The 12,695-nt window shown below is 40.2% G+C and overlaps 1 long non-coding RNA gene across 2 annotated transcripts in view; it reads right to left on the reverse strand.

Annotated features, from left to right (window-relative positions):
• Positions 1–9,313: 9,313 nt before the first annotated feature.
• LOC140542260 (uncharacterized) overlaps positions 9,314–12,695 on the reverse strand; it is a 40,954-nt gene continuing 37,572 nt past the window's right edge. For both annotated transcript variants that reach the window (XR_011977992.1, XR_011977991.1), the window contains exon 4: positions 9,314–9,698. This is a non-coding gene — a long non-coding RNA (uncharacterized lncRNA). The remainder of the gene's footprint in view (positions 9,699–12,695) is intronic.

Consider the following 12,695-nt stretch of genomic DNA (forward strand, 5'->3'; position numbering starts at 1 on the left):
TCTTCAGTTGTCATATATTTTACCATATTTCCTATCTCTACCTTTAGTGTATAGTTGGGGGGGGGAATCTGAAATCAGCCATTCCACTGTCCAGAATACAATTTGAAAAAAAAAAAAAATGCTAACAAGGCCTGTGCAGGCCATGTAGCAAGTTCAGCACTAGGTGCTTTAAGAAGTTACCAACAATTGTAAAATGTCGTCACGGGACCTACAGGTAACTCTTGCCAATGCTGATGTCAAAGCATGTGCATATACCATCATAAAGAGACTGCGCAAGTGTGCAAGTAGGAAACCCTTGCTGTCAGAAAAAAAAAACATCAGGGCAAGACTCAAGATTCATCTGTCCAAATCTCACTGTGAAGAAGTCCTGGTCTTTGTCTAGGTGTTCTCTGTCAAACTTTAGTCTTGCCCTCGTGCTTTTTTTTTTTTTTTTTTGACAGAAAGGGTTTTCTCCTTGCACAAGTTTGATTGTGCAAGGAGGGAACCTCTCGTCTCTTTCCGAAGGTAGATGAATGTTCTTTGACATCAACTGTGGCAAGAATTACTTGTAGGTCCTGTAATGACATTTTAGGATTGTTGGAGACTTCTTTACACATCTACACAGCTACAGGAACTTCTGTAGAAACTGGTGGATTCTATTCTCTGGTAATAAAAGTTAGTAAAAACACTTTTAACGGGTTAATAAATAATAATAAATAACACAAAAATCAAAAACCCAAAGATGCTTACAATTATCAGCACACAGACCATCACAGACAGCAGTAGTGCCAATTGTAAATGATTTAGAGGAGAGTGGAACGGCTGATATCTAAGCGTTCTGAGGTGCGTGTGCATCTCTAACCATGTTCTTATCATCTGCAGCTGATATTCTGCACCTGATTCTAATTATAGACATTTTGACCAGTGATAAATATATCTCAATCTCTAAGTGTTGTTCAACTGAAGATATCTATATGTTTAAATATATTAACAAAGAGGACAGGTATTCAGGTGGTGCCCTCATTTTTTTTACATGACTGTGTATCCATTTTTATGTGATGTAGCTTGTCAGCGAGCTCAGTAAACCAGGTGAATCAGGAGCCAATCATATGAGGCAGGAAGACTGAAACGGACATGTTATTGACCAATATAAACACCTCACACACATCAAGAGCCTGGTGTATTTTTGCTGAAATAAACTGTAATGTTAGAGATCACTAAAAAACAGAGAGACACACATACACACATATACACAAAGGGAAGACTGGCCTTGTGCTTCAGCTCGATGGTTTTGTGCATCTCTGGAGACTCCCACACTGTGCTGGATCTACACTTCAGAATCAATCACTATCTAGCAAGCTTCAAAACACAAGGCACAGGGTGAACGCACGCTCATGTAGGTGTGCAAATTCTCGCATGCATGCACCACACATGGCACACACATGCGAAGGGGCCATCGAATGAAATCTAAGAGTTATCGCATTGCTCCCATGGCAAACGTAAAACGTAGGAAAAAAGAAAGAAAGCGGGCAGCTATACTCGGCTACGCTTCACGACGGGGTATGAGCATGAACAATGGGTGTCATATCCACCTCTATGGTGGATCCTCTAGCTGTGTTACAAAACACATCATTCTCTGTCTGAAGTTGTGAACAGCCTCTGCAGCCACTGCCGTAGGGATGGGTGATATGAGGGTATGTTAGTGTGATAAATTACATCATGATACGGTTTTCAGAGTATGTCATGGGTATTGTCAGAATGTCTAGAACTAAACAGGTGCATGTGTTTAAGAAAGAATGCTTTAAAGCATCATAGAAAGCCTGGAAAACAATGTACGGTGTAGTAATTTCATAACCTACGTAGTAACAGGTAGTTGATTGGGCGTAACTGGCTGGATAACTACCGTGCCATCCAAATGATGTAAAAGAAGAAAACAAGATTCATTAACCCCTTAAACCCTATATGGCCTGTTGGCAGGCCACAAGTGTTATCATATAATCATTTCATATAATAACTTCTATTACCAAAGAATAGCCCCACTAGTTTGTACAGAAGTCTCTGTAGTTACAGAGAACTACACCTTAATGTATAATAACCATTGGAGTGTTGAGGGGTTAAATCAGGTGGCCTTTTTACATTGCTCCAATGTTTCCATAATGCCCATGACGGTGGACAGGCATTAACATGGGCACTCTGAGGTTTTCTTCCTGTAACCATCATTAAACATTTTTGGTTTGTTGTATCAATGAGCTTTAGGTGCCCCTGACCCTGTTGTCGGTTCAACAGTTGTCTTTTTTTGGACCGTACACCTGTATAGTAACTTCATAAACTACGGAGTAACATTTAGTTGATTGGATGTCAGTTATTAATCTTATAGGACAAATGAATGCTATGCCACAATAACAATGAGCGTCTTTGTGGGTAATGTTGTTAGCGCTGGTAGAGTTTGTACAGATGCAGGATGTTTTCCGTGATATTGTAAGTAAATAAAAAAAGTCTGAGATAATATGCCTTTCTAAATATTCATATAGACAAAATAGATGCTCCTCACGTTGTTGTTGGTTTTCGAGGAATCTGGGGCTTTCACTTTCCCTCACTGGCTCCAGTACTAGCGCCCCCTGTTATGTCTGTCAGAGAGCTCCACAAAACATTGGTTCGTTGGATCAATGACCCTTTCATAGGTTCACCAGTTGTCCTTTCTTGGACCCGTTTTGGTAGATACTAACCACTGCATACTGCAGTTGGGCGATATGTTAAAAATATTGTATCACAGTTGTACCACAGACAGTCTCAGGAGCAGCAGATTCTAAAATCTGCTATTCAAAAACTCCCATACTTACTACAGTGTTTCTTTTTATTCAGTATTTGCTGAACTTCATCCAGTTAAGCAGGACTAATTACACTGTGCGTAGTGAAATATGCAGTTCTTTAAGCACTGACAATATCCACGAAATGTCCAGACTAACATATTGCATGTCATGATAACAAAATATTGCCATATTGCCCACCTCCACTGCATACCAGGAAAAAAAACACAACACCTCCCTGATGTTTTGGAGATGTGCTAAACCCTGTCATCTAGCAATCACAATTTGGCCCTTGTTAAAGTAGCTCAAATGCTTTTTCTTCCTGCTTTTAACAGATCAGCCTTCAAGAACTGACTGTTCACCTGCTGCCTAATTTATAATGTAATATTCCCCTTGACAGATGCCACTGTAGATGAAGATAATCAATGTTTTTCACTTCACCCGTCAGTGGCGCTAATGTTATGGCTGATCGGTGTATGTTGCTGTATAACCCACCCTTACAGTGCCACCCATCTGTGGAAAATCCAAGATGTGTATGTGTGTGTGTGTGTTCACGCTATCACTTGGGCTTCTCGTATTGGCAGATTTGTGCTTTGGAGGACATCACCTGGCACGCCTTGCGAATTCTGACGGGCAGACAGACACACCGGGAATATGCTACACATATCTGTCCCTAAAACCTTCCTCTATAGCAGTCTGTTTTCCTCTGTACCACCCCCCCCCCTCCCCACACACACACACGTCCTTCTTTCAGTGGCGTATGCTCGGCTGTTCTAACACGTCCTACTGTTTGTCTGTAGATGAAGTCGAAAAAAGGAGATTCTCTTACAGTACAACTGGGTCTCATTTCTCTTGCATGAAAGTTGGAAAAAAGTTTGCAATGGAGGCTTTTGGTATCTTGGCGTCCACAGGGAGCGCAGGGTGTAGTGCCTGTGGAGTTTTTTTTTTCTCTCTCTCTCTCCCTCGCTCTGTCTCTCTCCCTTCCTCCCTCGCTCCCTCCCTCTTTCTTTCCCAATAAGAATAAGATAACACAAAGACCTGCTATCTCAAGATAAAAGTGAAATACTGCACAGTACTTTCCTTTTTCCTCTTCAAAAAAAAAAAACCCCAAGAAGTCCTGCAGTAGGTAATGGAGTTTAAAAGTTAGATACCTTTCTCAGACCTCGCCAAGGTCACTTACTTTGGCCTTAAAAGCACTCTCGGTTTATTTCTTTTTCTGTACAAATTCAAGTGTCAACAGCGAAACTTTCTCGGGTCTCTTTGTTTCTCGTTTATTGTGGATCAATCCTAAGTGATTCTGCTACAAGGCTTCCTGGGCTTTTTGTGGTTTCACATGCTCTCGGCCCAATCCAATTGTACAGGAGCTGACCAGCACCAGTTCTGGGAAGATCTGCTCTAATCCTGTGATTCATAACTGAAGATAGAACATCAGTCATTATAGATCTGCGATAGACATCAGTCAATCACTATGCCTAATGCGATTAGACTGCTGCCAGTCATGCTAAAGTTGTTCTTTTTTCCATTTACAGGATTGTAGATGGAGGAGAAGAAAACATTTGTCTGACTAAAGCAGCTGGCTCATAAGGTCATTATTTTCATTAGTCACATACATTTAGTGGCGTGGTGGATGGACATCGTTTGTTTCAAGTTAATGAACTGTACAGAAAGAGACACGTTACACTGGTCATACACACAGCATGTGCTCTATGTGTTGGGTATGTAGTGGGCATAATGTTGAGTAATAATGCTGCCACAACAGATCTGACCATGAGGCATGGACTCCACTAGACCTCTGAAGGAGTCCTGTGGTATCTGACGAAAGAAAGAGAAAGAAATAAGAAAGACGGGAGAGGAGAAAAGAGGGCAGGTTAGATTAAACTAGCTAATGTTAGGATATGTTTTACAGTTGGAAAGAACACTGGTGTTCTTGAGTGTTGAGTGTAAGTTGTCGCTGAAAGAAATCTTAGAGGAAACACGGCGCATGTCCACTGTAGTCGATCAGTATGACGCCTGTTATTGGGCCTGACGTTTTTTTGCACCCTTCTGGACTAGCTCCTCAATTTTACCCTGTGAGAGCAGATGCACAGTGCCCTGTAAGTTTCTTAGTTTTATTAGCATGTAAACCAACATTCTGCTAGACTGAAAATCTACAGTCATGTGAAAAAAATTTAACTCCCCTTAAAAATAGTTCAACTCCTTCTTAACATATTTAAATCTGCAGACATATGATCTTCAGTTGAAGGATATTGAGAGATTGAGGCAATATAACTAAACACATACACAAGAAAGGCATTTTAAAAACAATAAGAAATGTTATTTTTTCTTGTGAGGGAAAAGTTAGTACTTAAATTAAAGAATTAAATTAGAATCAGTTGCAGATTCGAACATGGTTTGAGAGGATTTTCGAGGAGAGTCTTATTTTAACCTTATTTCAATAGAGCGTCCCAATTGCATAGTAATTACTAGTACCAACTGTTTTTCGAGTATGTAGTATAAATAAAAGTGTTGAAGTTAAGTATGCTCAAATATCCATGATACATACTCAGAACAAGTCATTTTTGAGTGTGGTTACGATGGATACCATTATCCCGCAATGCAGTGCAAAACAGAAAGGGAGGAGTAACTTAGGCCTGGAACAGTTATGAGAAAAAATGGTGCATAACTATACAGGACTATATGACTTCCTGGGTTAGTACGTTAATATTTGTGTAGTAACCTATTAAACAGTCTAGATAGTCTATATCCTACAGTATCAATGTCTAGTATGTATTTGGGACACAGCCATTTAGCTTAGTTTGCTTTTGATTGTTAAAGTGAGGGGTATCGCCAAAGAGAGATGCAGACAAGTCTTAAAAAGATCTCAGAACAAATATAATTTAGTCAGTTCACTGTCCGCATAATTATTTACAAGATGTGTAAAGTCCCCAACAATCTTAAAATGTCATCATGGGACCTAAAGGTAGCTCTTGTCACATCTGATGTCAAATTCCTGCACAAGTTTGATTTCCATGTGAGGTGTGCAAGAAGGTAAGAACAAAAACTCCAAAAAACATCAGACTAAAGTTTGCCAGAGAACACTGAGGCAAAGACCAGGACCTCTGGAACAGTGTGAGTTGGACAGATGAATCCTGAGTCTTGCCCTGATGTTTTTTTTCTGACAGCAGGGCTTTCTTCCTTGCACACCTCCCATGAAAATCAAAGTTACACAGTCTCTTTCTGATGGTATATGCATGTGCTTTGACATCAGCTGTGGCAAAAGCTACCTCTAGGTCTCGAGATGACACTTTAGGATTGTTGGAGGCCTCTTTAAACATCTTGCGGCCTGCGGCTGAACTGACTAGGACAGCCTGACCTGGTCGTGTTTGTGGTTCTTTTAAATCTTCTCCACTTGTAAATGATTTGGCGGGCAGTGCAACAGCTGATTTCGAATTGTTCCAGCCTCCTATGCATCTACAACCTGAAGGCCTCAAAGAGCTCTTTTCCCCACATGACTGTATGTTATAATCTTTCCAAGTGGTGTTTACATTCTGTATGTGTGTATTTAATGAGGGGGTGATGTTCTGTTTGTATAGCCTATAATTAAGTGCAGTTGTTTCTAATGTGTAGCTTTATGAATGAACCCAAGGTCAGAAGGACTGTATGAAAGTTAAGTAAAGAGCCAATAAACCAATAAACAAAATCATACTTTGCAATACTTTGCAAACACTGGCACTTTAATTATATGATGCAGTTATTTAACTATTTATATGTAATATATCTCAGAGTGACCAGACAAATCTTGGTCCACTCATAGGTTGATGGTCGATGGTAGGTTCCCCTCTCATACATGCACCTTCTAGTCACTCTCAGTACATTATCATGTCCCTTACATCTCTTTGTCCCTTTTAGTCACGGGAATAAAGCTCTCCACTGCTCCAGATACAGGCAACACCTGGCCATAGAATGGTCACATGACTCTGAGGTCAGGCCCACAGTCCCTGACACACAATGGCTGGCTTTGTCCTCAGGTGTACCACTAGACTCCCATGTGATACACACTATGTGACACAGTAGGATAGGGTAGAATATATGATTTAGGTGTTCATAACCAAGACACACCACTTTATGCATCTAGACCCCTTCCTGATGCAATTCTGTGCAAATAGCATACCTACATTACATTCAAATTGTGGATTTTGACTTTCCCCTCGGCTAAGGGCGAGCTTATTCTCACCGTTATTTGTCAAAAGTGTCAATTGTTTTGTGAACGCAAATTAGAGCTGGACAGTAACATTCCATCATAACCTCAATTCCTATTGCCTGCCATGTCATATGTGAAAATGTCCGTGTCAGTCAAATCTTGGGAGTGCAGCCTGGGTGTCATAGTAAGCGGGCAGTGTTGGCATCTTTTAAATGTATTTACTTTTGCAGATTCTGTTGTTTTTCTGTGACCTCTTTGACCATTGCATTCTAGAAGGGAACAGTTTGATAGTAAATGTCACGTTTTAGTGGAAAGATATATTGATGGTTTCCAAACGGTAGTACTAGTACCTTCAAGGGTATGCTTGAAGGTACTAGTACCATTGATGTTGGTGTTGATCTCGGCATGTTTCTAAACAAACTCCGGTGTGGTTTGTTTGAAGTATGAACAAAATTCAAACCAATCCGAACACTTTACAACTCAGTAAAGTATGTACGTGTGTGAGTTGGGATGCAGCCCTGGTAATGTTCATTTTAAAGCTTTAAGAGATTTTGTTCTGTGGGCCAATTAGCATGTGTACATTATCAACATTGTGGTTTAACACTGCTTTTGTAAGGGTTCAGTCCACACTGCCGGTCATCAGCAGGGGCCAAGGCGGTGTAGTAAGAAAGCAGCTGGGAGCAGTTCTGAAAACTCAATTTCCCAGAAGCCCCAGCTCTAATTACTGCTGATCACAGCTCTTAGTTTAGTAGGAGAACTCTAGCTTTGAAGTGTGAGCTGAATCAAGGGCTCGGCTTACTACCTTTAAGTTTAATAATTTCTATAAACAAGTGTTTTAGTTGCAGCCTTATTCGCCCTTTGTTTAAGTATGCCATTTGTGCATCTCCTATGTTTGCTGTTCCTGCTCTTTTATTCTCACCACTTTTTGAAGCCTTTTGAGTGCCTTTTGGTTCAGTGGGTTGCTGGTGCGAAGCAAAACACATTAAATCGTGCTTGCCCAATGTTCACCTTTCTAATTGCCCATTTCTCCGTTTATTTATTTATCTTCCTGTTTAAAATAAATAAACAAACAAACCAAGAGTTCTGCTCTTGGGTCCATCACCCCCCCCCCCCCCCCCCATCCTGTAACAGATATATAGATTATGGGATTTTAATAAGCTAGGTTTAAGGTTCCACTGGTTAGATTTTAGTGTTTTTTGTTTTTTTTTTGTTTTTCCCTGTTGGTTATTACGTGGATCAAACAGGGCCCATGAACACACCCGCCTTATTCAGACATCTGCTTGCAGACTTCTGTTATACGTGCGTCATGCGTAACCTTTTCCCCTAATATTGTTTCAATTGCAAATAATTCAGTAGAAACGCAAAACACACTAGGACTAAAATCTAACAGTGTATCATTTTTCTTGCTTGATCTGAACCAAGGGAACCGAACTACGAGTTTAAACACACCCTAATCTCTTTAAAAAGACCTTCAAACTCCTTGCATCTCTATTACAAGAATGGTTCTTCATGGAACCAAAAGTGGTTCCTCTGTGACATTGTGACATGACATTGAAGAGTGTACCCTGTGCATTAGTTCCACTTCTGTGCAATCTTTTAATGGTCAGGCAGTTGCACTCCCAGCTGGGGTATTTGCTGTGAGGTGTTTTAGATTAACTGAAAAATTTAATATTAAGCCAACTTCAGCCTCATCAATATTAGTAAGTTAGCTAGCGATTACCAGTTTTTTGGTAGTTTTGGTACCACTGCTTTGTATTGTAGGTAAGTGGGTCATGCTTCTGTCTCTGTTAGTTTCATTTATACAAGGGCCTTCATACTGCCAACTAGTACTGCCTTATAGGGAGAGCTGTTGCCCTGTCATTTCAAAGTAAGAAAGTTCAATTACTTCCCTTATTCCTGAGCTCCAGCCAGCACGTTACAGCAAACCACACCTTTAATGCAACAGTACAGTATTGTTATTGTTATGCCGTTATTGTCATTGTAAACACATTTAATGTATTAAGGGACTGATGGGGGGGTTATTGTCAAAGGTTTGGGAACCACTGCTCTAACAGAACAGTCAATGAAACACTACTGTGGAGAAGCAAGGACATGGAAATGTATGAACAAAGATGACTTGGGCCTGAATGTTGCTTGTCTTTAGACCAACAGGAATCGTTCTCCAGAAGTATTATAGCCACTATATTATAGGAAGACAGCAGTAATGTCAAGTGCAGCACTCCGTTGGTGAGGTAATGATTGAGCCATATCAAATATTTCAGTGGACCCAAGACTGATCATTTTAATATCCACCGTATTAGAAATTCCATCATCCACAATCCATAAACAAATCACTCAGAAAATGCGCTAGTAGAAAAATAAACAATTTATTGGATAAATAAACCCACGCAGTTTAAACACATTGAAGAAATTTTAGATTCTGCATAAAGAGTTATTAAAGGAAAACACACACAAAAGAAAGTAAAATCATCCTTGTACACTGCAGTCCTATCTTCTGTCATTCTAGTTTCCCCATTGTGCTTGTGGATTGTCCTTTGTGCTCCAAGAATGTGAGACTTGGACACATAATCCTGAGGAACTCTGACAAAGGTGATGTTATCGGTCCGTCCAGATAAAGGCGAATAAATGGCTGATGTGTAGTCTGGCTCTTGGCTTTTGATCTCATGTCCTCAAATACTGGACTCTAAGAGTCTGGAACGAGGTTAGAGTGGTCATCTGTGGATGCCCTTCACCTGAGGAAGAGAAGCAGACATTAGTTCAAATTGTTGGGTAATTTAAGAAGCCTTCAGACTTGATATTCAAATGGACTTAACTTTAAATGCTAGCTGCCCTTATTACATTGCGGCTCGTGGAAATTCAAGTTCTTTTCTTTGCAAGTGACTTTCACCGCTATTCCTATGATTTCTGTATTATTGAGGCCTATTTTAAACATGTATAAAATATGTATATATTTTGTTTCTGTTTTCTTACATTGTGACTAAACCCACAGATCTTTGAATACCCCCTCCCTTTAACATGATTGCAGCATCCATGAACAGTATAACACTCTTGGTGGAGACTGCCAGTTTCGTTTTTTTTTTGGTTTGTTTTTTGTTTTCACCTCAACTGGACACTTCTAACTGACTAAGGAACTCAAGCTGAACTACACTATATAGGCAAAAGTATTGGGACACACCTCAGCAACTCAACCATGAAGTGGCAGACCACGTAAAGTTACAGAGCAGGGTTACAGAGGGTTCCCAACCTGCTGTTGGAGCTGCAAAGGAGGGGCAAACTTATATTAATGACTTATGGATTCAGAATGGGATATCACAAAAGCATCTGTAGGTGTAATGTGTAGGTGTCCCAATACTTTTATCCATATAGAGTATGTTCAAATCTAATCAAATCTAAACATGCTCCTCAGTGGCATGGTCAGCCATGTGTTTCTCACTTGTGTCACTCTTTCTAAACAGGTGCATTCTATCAGGGGTCTTGGATGCAGCATTATATCTTTATACATTCACATTACTTAACCTTTTTTCCTGACCTATACCAGCAGTACAGTATTATTTTTTTGTGGAAAGATTCTCAAGAAGTTTTTACAGTGTAGACTTTGAGTTTGCATAGAAACATGGCCTTGAGTTTACATTCCAACAGATGAAGTAGTATGTAGTAAATGTTAGCATTCCTTTCCATTGATCTAGGGTGCAAAGAAATACCTTGAATACAGAATACCTTGTAGTGTCACTTTGACTCATGCAGTGTATGCAGTGTGTCTGACTATATACACAGGAAACGTGACATCGAATAAATGAGTAAATGTGAATCCTAGAGCGTATTATATCAGACACATTCAGAAACTGACTTACTCTACTTTTTCAAGGAACAAAAAAAAAGGATCTCAGCGGTCTTAAGATAGCCATGTATTCAGCAACAACAATGAGAACAATAATGGCTGACAGGCGTCTTCCCTATTTCAGGTTGCACCTTTGTTCCTCCGCATCCTGAGTCTTCTCACATGGATTTTCTTACCACCCCTATAACTTGATAAGATGCTTCATTTTTTTGTCTTGCCTTTTAGCTCTCTCTTAATTTCTATTATCCTATTTTCTCATATTTGGTTAGAAAAGAGAATGGTTGATCAGGTTTCATCTGTTCTTCTGACAGTTTCCCTACTAGAGTATTATTGTATTATGTTTCCACATAACTTGAGTATGATGGTGAAATAGAGATCTGTGTGGGAGCTGAGCAGTATATATACGCAACTATATAAATGGTAAAGGAAATTCCTCAGCACCAACAGTGGTTCCTGCTTATGTACCTAGGAAGAACTCGGCCAGCTACTTGCATGTAATTACTGATTAATAGTCCATACGGTGTTATAAAAGTCACAGGGCATAAGGGGTTAAAGCAAAGACTGAAGCCAAACTAATATCTGCTACTCTCCCAGACCTACATTTATCATTCATCATCAGACCAGCAGCAACCATCTGAACCAGGCTTCAAACCAGTTACCTACAGTCCTACATGATGTACCTCTCAGACAGTCAAAAGATATCTCACTAGTGGCTCTCTTTGTACTTGTATGGCAAGAAAATATGATCAGGAATATTGATAAGTTATGATGCATGATCGCTCCAAATTCCACATATAACTTGTCAATGTAACCAGATAATCCGTGCTGTTCACTTCGACTGTCAGTGGTTTTAATGTCATGGCTGATTTACGTATATAAAAATGTCCACAGATAAAACATCTGAAACGACTGAAAGAGCAACAGATGGTGTATTGTGATGATGATGTAAAATATTGCATGGGTTAAAGGTAAGGTGACCCATGCTTAGGTTGCAGGGTAATGGCCAGCAAATTCAGGTCATTAGCAGCAGCTGGAATCCTACAGAAACCTCTTTACAGAGACTTTTATGAGAACTTTCACGTCTCATGTTTCATGAGACAGTTTTGTAATGCTATTTCATCATTTACTTTTTTCTGGATCTTTTCTCTGAATGTAATCTACTTTAGTTTTCACTTTTGTGCCTTGAACCGGGTCCAGCCCCACCCACTTTAATGTTTCACTTGATGCAGCAGAATCAGCCTTGCGAATACCCAACTTTAGCACTTCACCCACTGGCTAGGTGCATTCTGGAAGGTCTTGTTCGGTAAAGACCCAATAACAAAAAGCACTTTAGTCCGATGGGATAAATTAAAAGCTCCAGCTACACACTGTTCAATGCCTCGGGAGAGAGAAACACGTTTGAAGTCTGATCCAAGATCAGCGTGGATGTGCGTTTCAGCATCGTTCTCACTGGTGCTGACTCTGCAAAATCCGATGCCCTATCTGTGTCAAACTCTCCACATGCTCTCCATTATCTCTCAGAGAAATGGAAGTGGCGCTTGATCCACACTTACCCAAACCAAACCTCCTGACTCGACAGAGTAGCCATGCTGAGATTGCTCGCGCTACCATCCTCAGTTATCAAGTAGGAGCCTCTACTTGCCGTTGAGTGCTTCCATTAAACTAAGCAGTTCCCTCCATTTAGCTAACATGGCTGTTTCCTCAAATTGCCACTAATAAATAGCCTACTAAGCCACACAGAGTATTACTTGCCGTCAACAAACCGATGCATTATCCTGTACAACAATGCGTCAGTGTGACCCATGTGATTGAAACAGTCAAAAGGACAATTATCAAGTGGTGGTCTGATGTAATCTGTCTGCCCTATGAAATCCTGGGGGCAATTATGTAA

This window comes from Salminus brasiliensis, chromosome 20, assembly GCF_030463535.1.
Source record: "Salminus brasiliensis chromosome 20, fSalBra1.hap2, whole genome shotgun sequence".
In the NCBI taxonomy this organism is placed as follows: domain Eukaryota; kingdom Metazoa; phylum Chordata; class Actinopteri; order Characiformes; family Bryconidae; genus Salminus; species Salminus brasiliensis.